At 43.0% G+C, this 16,075-nt stretch overlaps 1 protein-coding gene across 7 annotated transcripts in view; it reads right to left on the bottom strand.

Annotated features, from left to right (window-relative positions):
- The window catches only part of LOC144694351 (versican core protein-like), a 234,779-nt gene extending 222,367 nt beyond the window's left edge, over window positions 1–12,412 (bottom strand). For 3 of the 7 annotated variants that reach the window (XM_078564648.1, XM_078564664.1, XM_078564674.1), the window contains exons 1-2: window positions 12,085–12,411; window positions 9,089–9,271 (exon numbers count right to left, since the gene is read on the bottom strand). The gene's annotated coding sequence lies outside the window, so the exon portion shown is untranslated. Of the gene's footprint in view, window positions 1–9,088; window positions 9,272–12,084 lie in introns of all 7 variants that reach the window. The other 4 variants (XM_078564656.1, XM_078564683.1, XM_078564691.1 and 1 more) reach the window with 4 other exon arrangements.
- Window positions 12,413–16,075: the final 3,663 nt, after the last annotated feature.

The following is a 16,075-nucleotide window of genomic DNA, read 5'->3' as shown; positions in this document are numbered from 1 at the left end:
CAAGAAGATGGATAAAGGAGAGGGGGTTGGCCTTTGTGCTTTGTTGGGGGAACTTCTGTGAAGGGGAGAAATGTTTGGAAAAGGAAATGTACCTGTAAATGGAGAGATAAGTGAATTGGATAGAGTTTGGAGAAGTAATGACTGATGTTTTGTTGAATTTGGATAAATCCAAATATCACTTCATGTTTCTAGTTTTTTTTTAGGTATAAGATCTATTAATTGTGGTGCAAAAGCGAACTAGAAAGCAACAATTTTATTGTAAAAATTCAAATTTTCCTGGCTATTGGGCTCCTTGGCCCCTTTTGATACATATGCAGTAATGGGTATGAGGTGGGGTGTCATTTGGAAGTGCATACCATTTTAAATTTGCTGCCTGCACTGTGATTAAGGATGCGGCAAGATAACCTGGAGATGTATATGCTCCATCAACCCAACCAGGACAGACTGAATTCTTCTACCAAGCTAATAATCAATAATGGTAGTGATTCAGAAACTTCCAATATTAAAACAAAGGGAAGCAAACTGTTTAACTTCATGGGTATCACTCTTCTCAGAGTATTAATAATCTCCGACAGAAGATTACACACTAGATACTAGTTCTAATGGAAGGTCATCAACCTGAAACATGAACTCTGTTTCTCATGCTCACTGAATATTTTCAGCATTTCCTGCTTTTATAGTGATAGCCAGCTTAGCACCTCAATTTGATATGCAACCATCTCCAGGAATGTAATTGACTGCAAGGTAGTCTACCTGCTGGACAATGGGTCTATTCTAAAGGTATACTTGGCGCTGAGTTTGTCTTCCAGGTACACAAAGGCCCCAAACTAGTGAGGATTCAGATGCAATTCCATAATTCACCTCTGCCACATGTTTTTGTGTGTGTTTATAAATGTGTGTGTTCGTATGAAAGTTCATCTTTGATCATCCAGAAACTTCTAAGTTACACTTGCTGATGTCAAACATTAGTGTCCTCTGTCGGAAACTGCAATATCTTAAATTGGTTCTTTGTAATGTCTGAGAGCAGTTGTAATGATGCCAGCTCATCGTAAGCACTCAGCTCCTGAAAACCTTCTATTGAGGATGTCACTTTATCAAATTTAGACAGAGTAGGAGAAATGAGCACAAGGACATGTTAAGGTCAGACCAGTGGCCATTGATCAAGAGCACTCAGTACACCTGCAAAGAGTGCAGGGCTATCCAAAGAATAAAAACGAAACAGTAATTTGATCTTTGAACTTCTACCATAATGTAATAGGTAGTTTGTTTGTGATAACGTATATGTGGCAATGTTGTGGGAACTCAATCATGAGTGTGAAAGGCCAGCTGCAAATGCAAAAGGCATTAGTGAGTTATGATTCTTTTTTGCACAGCTGAAGGAATCTCTTAATAGGGACAATAATTAGGTGTCCTATTTATTATAAGGGTGTGCTAAGAAAGGCATTCTTGGGTCCTTCACATGACACAGGCAATTAAATGATTACCAGCTGTGATTAGACCTTATTTTTATTTTTTATTGCAATTACTACCATATTTTGTGTAGGGAAATTACCAGTAACATCTATAACTGTAATAAATAATAACTGTAATAAATGCATCAACCTCCTGTTGTTTTAATGGTACTTTAATAGCTGTTGATACACAGTATTTCAAATGTTTAAGGCTTGGGCCACAGCAGGATTGTGCAGCATGTGGGCTGTCCTTGCAACAGCCTGGAACTCAACATTGACAGGCATCTAATTTGTTCTCTCAGCTGGAAAAGTGAATAAAACTGGAAGACATTGAGAATGGAAACAGATGAAAAAGAGCATATCTAATTTCCAAAACCAAGATTTATTTTACTCCTCTGGAAATTTTTGAACTTAAAAATGTTACCATTGCATAAAGCTTGACATGATGGAAAATAATATGGAAGGTATATTGTGGTTCATGCTACTGAATCAAATAGCATGCAACAGCCAAAAGATATTTGATTGCGTGGAACGCTTTGAGATGATAAAGCAAACTTCTCATTTGGAACATGCGGTTTTTACCCAAAGTCTCCATGTGGCAAGCTCTTACTCTCAATCAGTCTATCCAGGACAGTTGGCAAAGAGGATTTTATGTCTCTCCTTATGAAAAGGAAGAGGTAATCAGAGGCCCACTCTGATTAAAGAGCATGCTAATGGCTCAGCAAGTTTATCCAGTCAGTACCCTTTAGGTTGGAATAAGGATTGATGTTATGACGGCTGGGTTCAGCTAGGGCAGAGGTGAAGCAGTACAGTTTGTCACAGCCCCGAGTTTAGTGAGAGGAAATTCTGTAAGGTTCACAGTCCTAAACTTTTTTATGTTTGTGGGGATTGGTGAGGAAGCTATCACATTGCATTATAATTCCACCACCCCCAGCCCCCTCCGCACCCTGCCCATAACCAAATAGAGCTGCCAAGCCTCACTACTGAGCATCAGACATAAGTAGTCACTTGGTAAAATATCAAAGGGTGACTCGTCCATATAGATTGTACCCCAGCTAAGAGTCAACACACACTCCACCCTGCTCTCATGCCCACATGTCTGTCCTTGGCTTGCTGCATTGTTCCAGTGAAGCTCAACGCAAACTGGAGGAACAGCACCTCATCTTCCGACTAGGCACTTTACAGCCTTCCGGACTTAATACTGAGTTCAACAATTTTAGATCATGAACTCTCTCCTCCATCCCCACCTCCTTTCCGATTTCCCCCCCTTTTTTCCCCCAATAATTTATATAGATTTTTCTTTTCTCACCTATTTCCATTATTTTTAAATGTATTTCCATCCATTGTTTTATTTCTACCTTTTAGCCTTTTTTGATTCCTTCACCCCACCCCACTCCAACTAGGGCTATCTGTACCTTGCTTGTCCTGCTGACTACCCTTAATTAGCATATTCCTTAGATAATATCACTACCTTCAACACCTCTTTGACCTTTTGTCTGTGACATCTTTTGGTTATCTCCACCTATCACTTGCCCTCTATCCAGCTCTATTTGTCCCACCCCCCTCAAACCAGCTTATATTTCACCTCTCTTCTATTTTTACCTAGTTCTGTTGAAGGGTCATTCGGACTCGAAACATTAACTGTGTTCCTCTCCGCAGATGCTGCCAGACCTGCTGAGTTTTTCCAGGTATTTTTGTTTTTGTTTTGGATTTCCAGCATCTGCAGTTTTTTGCTTTTATCTTCAAGAAAGGAACTTGGTTTAGGGGTAGTTTATTCAGCTCCTTAGCCTATTCTACTTTTCAGTGAAATTATGGCTGATATGTACTTCAACCCCATTTACCTGCCTTTGCTCCAAATCTCTTGACACCCTCATCTTACAAAAATCTTATCAACCTCAGTCTTGAAAAGTTCAATAGTTCCTGTATCCACAGCCTTTTGGGGGAGAGTTCCAGATTTGCACTACCCATTGTGTGGGAAAAAGTGCTTCCTGATTTCACTCCTAAGTGGCCTGGCTCTAATTTTAAGATTATTGGATGGATTTAACCCTCCTCCACTGATGAGTTTGAAGGAGGGAATCTGGTTAAATCCAGGGGATGGGCTTCCTGCTGCCTATGCCCACCCACCCCTACCCTCACCACAACTAAACCAACTGTGTGGGTCAAATGAGGCCTTTGAGTGGGAAATTAATGCCCACTTAAGGGTCTCATCCTGCCACCAGCATGATTTAACTGGTGGTAGGAGGGGTCCACATCAAGTGCCCAGCCTAGTAGGCTGCCCTCCCACCATGGCCTCTCAAACTCCAGGCCTCCCCCACCACCTGTTCACCCATCTCACCGGGACCTGATGAGGACTCCTTTAATCTTTTATAGTTGAATTATTTACTTTTCAAAAAGAAACAATTTTCTCACTCATGGAACCATGTGCTCTGCATCTGCTCATCAACAGTGAATTAATTGGATATCATGGGATCATTATTTAACAACCCTGCAATGTTGAAAATTTATATATTTTTTTTAAAAGTCTGATGAAAAGAAAAGCAAAAATGAACAAGCACTCTTATGATTTAAATTGGAATTCAGAGTCTCTAATTTAGCTTTGTGCTAATTCTATACTGCTCCAGTTTGAAATCTGTGAAATTCACAGGATGTGTATCCTCCAACGTCAAGAAATACAAAAGTGTATGGGGCTAACTTAATTCAGTGTAAATTAAATTGTAACACATAAAAACATGCAGATTATTAAAAGCAACCTTTAGAACTAAGCAACGACACCTTACATTTATATAACATCTTTGACATAATGAAACATCCCAAGGCACTTCACAGGAGTATTATAAAATAAAGTATGACACCAAGCTACATAAGGAAATGTTAAGTCAGATGACCAAAAGCTTGGTCAAATATGTAGATTTTAAAGAGTGTCTTAAAGAAGGAAAGTGAGGCAGAGAAGTGGAGAGGTGTAGGGAAGGTGTTCTAGAATTTGGAGCCTAGACAACTAAAGGCATAACCACCAATGTTTGAGTAATTAAAATTGAGGATGCATAAAAGGCTAAAATTAGAAGAGTGCAGATACCTCGGGAGGGTTGTGGGCTGGAGGAGGCTACAGAGTTAGGGAGGAGCAAGGCCATTGGAGAAATTTGAAAACAAGGGTGAAAATTTCAAAATCAAGGCATTGCTTGACTGGGAACCAATCTAGGTTAGCGAGTACACAGGTGATAGGGGAATAGGACTTGCTGCGAGTTAAGGTACAGGCAACAGAGATTTGGATGGCCTTAAGTTTACAGAGATTGTGGAAGACGAGTCAGACCAGCCAGGAGTGCATCGAAATAGTCATGTCCAGAGGTTGAAAGGCATGAATGAGGGTTTCAGCAGCAGATGAGCTGAGATAGGGTTGGCGTCGGGCGATGTCACGGAACTGGAAATGGACAGTCTTAATGATGGCATGAACATGAGGTCAAAAGTTCATCTCAGAATTAGATGCGACATCAAGGGTGTGAACAGACTGGTTTAATCTTAAACTACTGCCAGGGAGAGGGTAGGAGTCAGTAATTAGGGAACAGAGTTTGGAGCGTGGACCGAAAACAATGGCTTCAGTCTTCCCATTGTTTAACTGGAGGAAATTTCTGCTCATCCATTAGTGAATGCTGGATAAGTAGTCTGGTAATTTAGCAACAATGGAGGAATTGAGAGAGGTGGTGGTGAGGTGGAACTGGATGTCATCAGTGTACATGTGAAAACCAATGCTATACCTTTGGATAATGTCACCATGGGCAGCATAAATAAATTGGGGGATAGTTTTAAGGTTTGAAAGATAGTTTTTAAAGACAATAAAAATTGAAACCTTAGCAGCTTCCATGCTTTGCTTTACAACTAAACACCTAAAGCAGATCTGTTTAAACAACTCAGCATGTGAATGCTTTGAGATATCTGATACCAACATTGATAGGGTTTCTGATTAAAGAGATGGGATACATGTTTTCTGAAATCTTTGCACATATCTTCAGTAGTTCAGTAGAGTCAGAGTGAGTTCCCTTGCCCTGGTAGCTAGCTCTATGTTCAAAAAAGGGCACAAATCAAAGCCAGGGAACTGAAATACATTATTGGAAAAAAGTAAGATGGGAGCATAAGAGATGATTTCAATGATCATTTGTAATAGGTTGTGCCTAATAAATTTGATAAGGACATGGGGCATTTGAGGAATATTAATAGTGGTGTTCCCCCAGGGATTTGAGGTGCACTATGATTCACTGTTCTTATGAATGAAATGGGTGGTGGTGCTGGGAGTATAGTCAGTAAGTTTACAGATGGCACCTAAGTCAGCCAAGCTGTATGGGGCAGTCTTGATAAACCAGCTAGTCTTTTCCTGCCTGTCAATTTTGCATGTTTGATGCTGATCCATACAAGTCAGAAAAATCCTTTATTTGATCCCCATCCTGCACAAGATGACTTCAGCTGCAGCAGTGGTGGCCAATAGTTTGTTTTATTATGCCTAAAGCTAGGCTGTCTAACTCTATGACTCTATAAGATGGGGTTGTGGGACGGGGGTGTTGTGGAATAAAATCACTCATTGTTCCCACTTCTCACCTTTACCCTACCACCCCAATAGAAAGTGCAAGCACTGGATGTCAGGCAAAGTTGTAATAAATTCCACAATCAAATTGCCTCCCAACATATGCTAGCAAAGGCTTTCATTTACTGGTATAAACCAATTCTAAATGATGAAGAATGGATTCCAGTTTTGTCATAATGGCAATGTGTGAACACTCAATGTTCATGGATCAGCCCAAATGCATTAAAGTACAGATATGGACATGTTCCGGAGTACACTGGTGGCGGGAAAGAAAATGGTGCACATTTGAAGTTATGGACCATTAAAAGAAAGTGTCAGAAATGGTAACTAGATTTACCCGTCTTTGAGAGGCTCCAAAGGTATTGACAAGCTGAAGAAAAATACGATTAAGAAATAACAAGGAAAGATGAAGAGCAAGGTAACCCAATGTGTATGCATGGGTCAGTAGACAAATGGCACAAGTAGCTCAGCACTCAACTCTGTCTCTTTGATTGCTTCTGAAGTGAAGCTGATGTGGCATTAAGTGATTGCCAGGAGGGTTTTCCACTCCAGGACACCATTCCTCTAGTTCAAAATGTATGCATGCCAGGAAGAAAAATGGAGACAGACTGGAGACTGCTTCTGACAGTTAGCTTCAATGGCTGTGCCAGCTTTATGCTCCATCTTAGCTGCAGCCTGTTCTTGGAGTAGTTGGCATTATTCCACTTCTGCCTCTATGTTGGTCCAGAGCCGGTGAAGATGGTTTACCCTTGGTCGCTTCCAGGAAGGTGCAGATTCAGTCGGTAGCATCCTGGCAAATGTAACCACTAGGCTATGCCGGCTTTTGATCACAGTGTCATGTAAAGCATAATGTGGTGGGGTGTTTCTGAATATTATCCCACATTAGTTAGCCAGAACTTTACAGATTATTGTTTTTAAGATTTGAAATGGCAACCTACCTTGAGAGGAGAAACTTCTGCATACACCAATCCTTTGCTAAGATGAGGTACATGTACCTCTATTCATAGCTGAGGATGCAAGGGGACCAGTGGGTAAACACAGATATTGAGCTATATAGGCAAAAATGTCACAGATACAATTTTTTGATATGTGATGCATTAACCAAGTCAAAAATTAGCTTCAGACCTTGATAAAGGGAAAAAAGTCAACGAAGACTCCAAATACTGATTATTTTCAGGTTATGCCAGCTACATCCCAAATGTCAGATAAAGTCAAATTGGGACAAAGGCCATAATGCCTTGCACAGTCAAACAGCCTGCCGGTGCATGTCATCTTAAATCCACAAGTGAAGAATGGCCACTCTGGTGAGAGGTCATCCAGGACCTATGGAACTGCATAAAAACATGAGCTGAGACTCTGGAGTAAAAGCAAAATACTGTGGATGCTAGAAATCTGAAATAAAAACAGAAAATGCTGGAAAAACTCAGCAGGTCTGACAGCATCTGTAGAGGGAGAAACAGAGTTAACATTTCGAGTCCGTATGACTCTTCTTCAGAGCTCCAAAGAAGAGTCATTGGGGCTTGAAACATTAACTTTACCCTGGAGCATCTGAAACTAAAAGGAAGAAAAGGGGGAACAATAAGTTTTCAAAATAAGTAACTTGAACTGATAACTCCTGAGGTTTCACAACAGTCTAGTATAAAATCACTTTGAATGTGCTAACATTAACTGAGTAAAGGATTCAGAAGCTAAATTCAGCTAAACTGAATAATAGACTGGATTCATTCATTTTTGTATCTCCTGGAACGTAATGTTCAAAGGAAATAATAGTGCCAGGTGATCACAGAAGCATTTGGAAACCAGTGGAATGGGTTTTAAAACAGCCTTTTCTGTTTTAAGAATTGAAGTTCTGAAATGCCTATCTGCACTGGCCTATAATAAGAAACCAATTAATAGCACTTTCATAGTGGTGCCTACTCATGTTAATGAACACTACCCAATCACTGGCATTCAGCACTTGCTGGCACCCAACAACTATAAAGCAGATAGTGATATTCCCATTCTAGGTCATCATATTATTACAGAAATCCATATTCTGACACCTCTTACCAGATGCAGCCTTATCCATTGGCTACGACTAACTGATTCTATGCCAAAACACAGACAAGGAGAGACACAGCATAAATCCTGCAGCCACTGGTCTGTCACCATCCTTCTGTACACCTGGTGATCCTTAGCAGTTTGAATATTTGTGATTAGAAAATAAATCTGTTGTCGGCCTGCATGTGACTTTATTTAACATGGGGACCTTGGGGTGCCGTCATTGTCCATATGATCTTGACAGGCTGATGGTCAGGTTTCAGTGACATGCTGAGTCACAATTAGCGGGACCACCCAGCTGCTGCAACCTTCTACCGCCTTCACAGCTGGTGAGATGCACAGTCTCCCTTCGCCTGTTCTGCCGTTGAGGGCTTTTTGCTTTTTGGACTGCACTTTGTCTGACACCTCCCCCTGGCCTTGCAACTATGGGTGGCCCTACTAGGAGCAGGGAGTGCCCAACGGCACTGCCCAAGGGATCGTGGGAGTGCACAGGTCTCTCCACCAGGTCAAGGTGGCAACCCAGGGGTGTGAATGAATGTCATTATTTCTAAAATTGTATATATATCATGTATATAACGCTATAGATGTGCTGAGATAAAACCTGACATTACTGCAGCTAACGTTACTTCGTTCAACTCATATGGTCCAAGATCAGGGTCGTGTGATTTGATTATGGAAATTCAGTAAAACACATGCTGCTGGCAACCAAAACGGGTAAATCTTGTTGAAAGCAAAATAAACTTAACCCCACCGTGAACATTAACTATATGTAGAATAACACAGGTAGAATTTGCTTTAAGCCATCACGTGTGGTTTCTGGCAACATCTGAACCCACCGATGCTTCTCCTAGCTTGCAGCACACTCCGATATATATACTGTGCTAAATAGAATAGAACACACCCACTGTAAATGGACAATCACAAAAGACTGCCCCCATGTAGAATGTACTGAACTTTGCATTGAATAGTTAGGCGTTCGCCGGGTTAACAGCTGCGTTTTGTTACGTTGAAATCTGTAATCACTTACCTGAAACCAGATCCGAAACCAATGTTGGGATTTCGAACTCCTTTCTTTCTCAGTCACCGCCAACAAGACGATTACACGCCTGTCTCGAACCTAGCTCTCTTTTTCTTGTAGAGGGATCCACTGGTTGCACCACCAGTTTCTTCATCAAACGTTTGCCGTTGCCAACCGGATTAGGAAAGACGCCTGAAACAGACACAATTGATTGAAACATTATCGATTAGACACCGTGATGTATCGCTTTGTCACCCGTGACAGGCACTGCCCTTCCTTTTTGGAAGAAAGCACAGGCAGGGGGGAGATTGTCGCTGTGATTTTTGGCGCGGGTGTCACTTTGAACATTGATGAGAAGATTTTTTTAAAGCGATACATGGAAAGCCCAGTTCAAACACACATGGTTCCGGCATATTTCCCTGCGCTGAGCGCTCCTTTAGATCAAAGACTTTGTAACAGACGGTCAATTACAATTGATTCATTTCCCCTTCCCCCCTCTTGCCTCCCAAACTCCCCTCCCTCCCCATATAACAGAGCAGCGGAGAGGCTCTCAGTTCGCTAGTGCCAGCAACATTGCACAGGTTGGGCTGTGTGACATGAGGCTTTTTTTTAGCCCCTTTATCCATATCCTCGGAGTTACTCATACTTTCCTAACATTTCGTGTCATTTTTAAGCAGTAAAATAAAATATTTCGTTTTTAAAAAATCGCTCTAAAGGAAGGAAAACGAAATGATCCAGTTATGCCACGGTGCTGGGAAAATCTGGCACTGGATCGCTGTATCTTTTCTATAAAGTGTACAATCTTTCAAAAGGAGAAAAAGTACAATTGATAATTTTTCGATATTTTAAACCCATGCATGTTATAATCTACATAGTGCGAGTCCCGAGTGCAACACGGGTTGTCCATGAGGGGGCGCCACACCCCACCAGAACCCACCCCTCAAGCAATTCCTAGCCACAGTCTGAAGCGAGTTATTAAAAGGCAATCAGTCTGTCATACACACTACCGTGCTCGTGTCAACCCTGCACCAACGCAATGAATGGCACCGATGGAAACCTTGGCTGAAAGAATCTTGGGAGGCTTCTAGTAACGAGGTTGCACAAAGAAATTACTTTTCCTCTTAATGAGCCGCTCAGATGCTGAGATTTCTTATTAAAAGTCCTGTCCATTGCTGTCTATGAGAGGCAGTTCTGTGCTCATTTAATGTTGATTTGCATTCTAATGGGAATTTTACCCGTTTTTTCGCTAATCATTCACCCCCAGTGTTGTCTAAGTGTCAGAAAGACAATGTTACACAGAATGAGAGACAGTTTAAGAAGCTGGACACGGTTCAGATATTTAACACATTTCTCAGATGTTCATACACACACGGTCTCAGCTCACTCGGGAACATCTGGAGATCAATGCAAATTTTGGGAGCAATGGCATTGATTTTTCTTAATTGTGCCAGAATATATAATTTCCAAACCCAGACCATGGATCAGAAATTTTCAGTTGGGTGATAACTTCCCAACTGAGTCACGTTCCTCTTTTAAACCCTGTGACCTGCTCGTTATACAGAGATCCTGTCTGGAAAAGTTTCGCGAGATAATGCTAAATAATGTTTTATTGTACAACTTGAAACCATGCCCAGTATCCAGCTGTAATCGCACAATTAATGAGCTCTGGTAGGGAATATTGGATTCAAATTTAAGTGGGGGCGGGGGATCAAATAAATCTACCCAGCAGTCTTTTGTTCACTGAACCGTGCCCGAATTTGAACAAAATGGATTTATTTGAAACGGAATTTATTCAGTTATAATTTCCGTTGTTACCAGGAACCGCGTGTGTGCACCAAACCAACATATATTCGTTTACCAAGTGGCCAGATGATTGAAATGTGCTTAATACGGAATGTTTTATTCTCCCGTGCCTGTGTTTCTGAGGTTTGTTTTGCCAAAGGTAAACAATGGAGAAGTAATGAAAGGGACGTTTCTGTCTACGATCAAAAGAATTTGCTGCTTGCTGCAAGGGTCCGTTTGCTCCAGTGACTCCCTCTGAAAGCTTCTGCTAAAGAGAGACTCTCTACCGGCCTCCAACTTCCCTGCATCTATCACATTGCAATTTGCATTCTGCCTCCCCCTCCCCAAATGACTCTGAACAGAACCAACGCTATCTAGGAACTGTCCTCGCCTTTGCCTACATCAGACCGCACAAGAAATGGGTTCAGATTGAAACATTAAACATTACAATCGCCACTCTTTCCCTCGTTTGTCTTTCATTGCCCTTTTATTTTCATATTATTTTACAAATGTTTAGATGTACTCTAGACATACCCACTCGCCACAACCACAACCACACATACACCACATACATGCATGTAAACTTACTCTCACACACTCAACCACATAGACACACCACTTACATGCATGGACACTCGCCACATACATCCACGCATACACATTCATGCTCACACGTACATATTCACACCGCACACAAAACATGCACACTTGCATGCACACATCACCTTATGCACACAGTCATGCACACACACATATAACATACTCACCCAGACACATGTAAGATACTCACGCGGTACATACATGTATACATATACAGCACGTTCTCACACTCGCACACGCCCTCAAACTCATTCAGAGGTCTAGAGACAGGATCGCACTCACACACAACACGCACACTCCTGCTCCTCACTCATACTTTCATTGACTCTCCTCAGTTTTCTAACATGTGCTTGCCCTGTCTCTTTCATTCATCGGCCTCCTTTTCTGACAGTCTCCTGTGTTATTTCCCTTCTATTCTTTCCGTTCCTCGCATCTCTTCTGCTCACTTCCTCCTTTTAATCATTATTGTCGAATACTCCCCCCGCCTTTTAAGTGGGATCTCCAATACTTGCAGTCTTTGTCAAACCCGTTACAACTTTTACAACAATTTCACCCACTCCTATCCCATGCGTGGATCACAGCATTAAAATCCCGTTACCATACGATGAAAAAATCTACTTTACCTCTCAGAGATCGGGTGCACGAGAAAGTCCTTTTAAAACGTGGCTTGTGGTCCCACACTCAAAAATCGCAGTAGGTCCTGCAGGAACCGGTGTCTGAGAAATGCTAACAGCGTTGTCCCTAGCCTGGGCTCTACTCCCCCAGTCACTCTTAAAGATTTATCCCGGTGCAGAGTGTGTAATCTTGGGCACCAGTGCCTGCTCTCAGCCGGAGGGGAGAAAGAAGCAAAAATCTAAATTGCTGCAAGTTCAAATGCGGGATTTGACACCTATCATTACTCCGTCAGCACTGCAGAGGAGGGGCCCCCAAGACTTTGGGGCTGGATTGCCGGAAAAAAAGGACATTTGAATCTCTGATGAATTACAAAGAGCCAATTGATGAAAAGACTCCCACGGCCACCTTAACCCTTAAAAGGACATTGTCCACTATATAATGTCTGCTGGGGTTTTTTTTTAAACCACCAGGCCACGTATGAAGAGATCTCTTTGAGATATCTGGTCCCTGATGAAATGCATCTGGCCTATCATTTCTTCAAAGATGAGTTTAAATGAAGGTGGAAAATAAAGAACTGCACCATTTATAGCCAATGGTGAGACAGGATAGGTCTGAGTGCCCGCGAATAGCTGGGGAGTGCAGGTAGCACGGGAAGCGATTCCTAGTTCTCAGTGTAATGGCTTCACCAAACATCTAGTGTAAGTTAATGACATTTAGATATCAGAGTCTCACCGCCCCCTTCCTTCGGTTTTCATTTTGTTCAAAGGTTCTTGGGTGGGGGAGGGAGGGAGGGGGAGGGTGCCCACAGGTACTGAGAGGATGGAAACCGGCTGCTGCCGAGCTATTGTCAAACTGTTCGTTAAGCATAGCAAATTAAGATCTGATCTGCTTATCAGCTTGGTCAATAAAGAGTTAACTGGGCAAAGCAGTATTGAAAGTTCCGACAGAAAGCGAGGCGCTGAATCTATTAAGTAAAACGATAAAGACAGCTAAGGACAGGGCTACCGAGTAAAAGGCTTTCTCAAACATGGATTTGCTTCTGAAAGGCAGAACCTTCTAAATGACTGTGCTGCCTGCTAAACCGCGAAACCATTTCAAAAAAAGACCCCGTAGCTTTACCTATAACTTTTCACTTTTATTATACACACCAGGCAGCGGGGAGCAACTGTCCCGAGCTGATCTGTACTGAAAAACTGAACCATTCAGCATAAGATCTGATTTGGCTTCAGAAAGGACGGCAGACGGGCGGCAGATTTAACATGGGGAAGGGCGGGGGGGGGGGTCCCGATGCCGCCCAATTCTCAGTGAGAATTGTGAGATACAATTCAAACCTCCCGTACGTCATCTCGGTTTCTCCCCCCCCCCCGCCCCCACCTCAGTCAACGCTAAAAGTCGAGTGCACTTATTAAACCACCGGAACACAACAATGTATATTTTCCGAGGTTAAAATGAGGCGCACCCCTTCCCAGTCGTGCAATTGACGCCGCTGCAAAGTGGCTGCAGTATCCACCTCCCTCCCCACTCCTGGCTGATGCACTCCAGAAAAGGAAAATCCCAGGTTTCGGAAAGGTTCCAACAAATTGGAGGAGGCTCTTCCGAAACACCGAGGATCGTCAATGCAGCAACATTAATACGAGTATCAGTGCGAACACAAAGGATTTCATTAAAATGTAATCGTCACTGTGGGGGTGCAAAGCGCGGTTGAGCCTGAGAGCCGTGACTCCCAGTAACTTGCGGGTTTCGGTGCGGCAATCCAACTATAACCATTTAGGAAGTGTAGGTTGGACTGGCCGTTAACTTTGTATCTCCCCTTGTAATGTAGCATTGCATTGTGGTAGACAACACATGAATGCTTTGTATTCTCGTCACTTTTAGATGTATTGGCATGGCTGCTGCCTCGCGGGCAGTCGTTTTGTGGGCATGGAGATGGACTAGGGTTAGCAATCTGGTTTTACTATTGGAGATCATCCAAACAGCGATCTTTCTTTAGGGTTAGAGTTAACATTGACTGAAACGGGGCTGAAATTCAGACGTACAGAAGGTGCTACCCTGATTTAGAGTGAGACTGAATAGCCAGAGGGATCTTGGTTTAGGGTGGGAGTGACTAGCCAGAAGGAACTTAAGAGGCTGGTCTAACTCGGCGCTGCTGTGCCTCCGCTCCCAGGTTGCTTTATGAAAATGTTTCTGGGGTCTGGACGAGTGGACGGCTGGCTTCTCGCAGACTTTTCACTTTAGGACAGAAGTGACTTAAGAGTTTCAGCTGAGCATATGCCTTTTGCAGTGGGTTGCATGTGGTCTGTGCTGTGAGTGAGAGAGAGAGGGCGTGTTGTACAGCTCCTCCTCTCTGAACAGCGCCACTCCCTCTGGAACGAAGAGCTTTTGTCATTGAAAAGTTTATTCAGTCTCCAACACAAGGGAGCGGGAAGTTGCAGCTCGAATATTGTGGAGAGCAAGTTCCGCCGAAATCATTTCCTGAAACTGTCTCCCTGCTGTAAAATAATTAACCTCAGAAAATCGGGCAAACACATATGACCATTGCTCAGTGTCACCTCAGTCAGTCTGAGATGTAAGGTGAAGAGAGCGCGGGCCCAAATTCGAGTCCCGCTTTAACACGGTGTCTTTCCAATGTTGCTGATCAGAGCAAGATGCACTCAGACCATTGCCGACTCCCCAATACTGTCTGTGTCAAATTAAGTTTTTAGCAAGGATTTCTTAAAATCGTCTCCAATACCCGATCTTATGCAGCAAATGAATATCTCAGCACATTTTCTAGCGCTTTCTCACAACCAAACCTTCCCAAAAACAAATAGGAAGAGTCAATGGGGACAGCTCTGAGATTGAGGCTGGGAGACTGGAGTCGATCCGAAAATTCTCCCTAGTGCCGGATCAGCGACTGGAGATTTCATTGGCCTGTTCCCAACTGGCAGCCACTAATTTAGCACCAATGGTGGCTCAAACCATGTCAAATCCCAGTGTCCTGTGAAATAAAGTTTCATTTATATTTTAAAGTCTTCGTGCGCAAATTTCTTAATTCCCCACAGATTTTCTTCTAACCAGCTGGAACCGGATACAAGGCTTCCACTGGGTCCTTGGATCCACTTCAAAATCGGAGCTTTGAATAAAGAGGCTTTGCCGAACTCGTCGTTCCTACTATGGGTTATTGAAGTAGAATTTTTTGTTTCACTGGGCTTGGATTTGTACAAAGGTTTCCACTGCTGAGGGGCTTTTTTAAATCATTCAATGGATGTAGCCTTTGCCTCCAGTTATTTTTTAAAGTATCCATTGCCATTCACAGCTAGTTGTGTCAGGACTGCAGAGATTTGATCTTATCCCTGGATTGTGGAATTGTTTAGCTCTGTTCTGAATCGTTTAGCATGGTAGTGCTTTTTTTATTCATTCATGGGATGTGGGTGTCACTGGCTAGGCCAGCATTTATTGCACATCCCTTATTGCCCTTGAGAAGTGAAAGTGATGGAACAGTGCTGCCATACAATACAATGGAGGGTATCTCAGAGTAAAGATGAGACTTGGTCTCTGCAGGGACTGTGCGGTGGTCACTCCTACCAATGCTGTCCTGGGCAGATGCATCTGCGACAGATAGGTCTCTGGGGACAAGCTCCAGTAGGTTTCCCCTTCTTGTTTGTTCCCTTACCACCTGCCACAGGCCCAGCCTGGCAGTTATGACCTTCAGGACTTGGCCAGCTCAGTCAGTAATGGTGCTGCCGAGCCACTCTTGGTGATGGGCATTGAAGCCCCCCACCCAGAGTACATTCTGTGTCCTTGCTACCATCAGTGCTTCTTCCAAATTGCATTCAACAGGGAGGAGCACTGATTCATGAGGGGAGGGGGGTGTGGAGGGCGGTAGGTGGGAATCAGCAGGAGATTTCCTCACCATTGCCCTGATGCCATGAGGCTTGATGGGATCTGGAGTCAATGTTGAGCATTCCTAGGGCCACTCCCCTCCCTGCCTCCATACCACTGCCCCACCACCCCTTGTCC

The sequence above is a fragment of the Cetorhinus maximus genome, chromosome 2 (genome assembly GCF_964194155.1).
Source record: "Cetorhinus maximus chromosome 2, sCetMax3.hap1.1, whole genome shotgun sequence".
Taxonomy (NCBI): Eukaryota; Metazoa; Chordata; class Chondrichthyes; order Lamniformes; family Cetorhinidae; genus Cetorhinus; species Cetorhinus maximus.
This window is presented reverse-complemented; position numbering and strand designations above follow the sequence as displayed.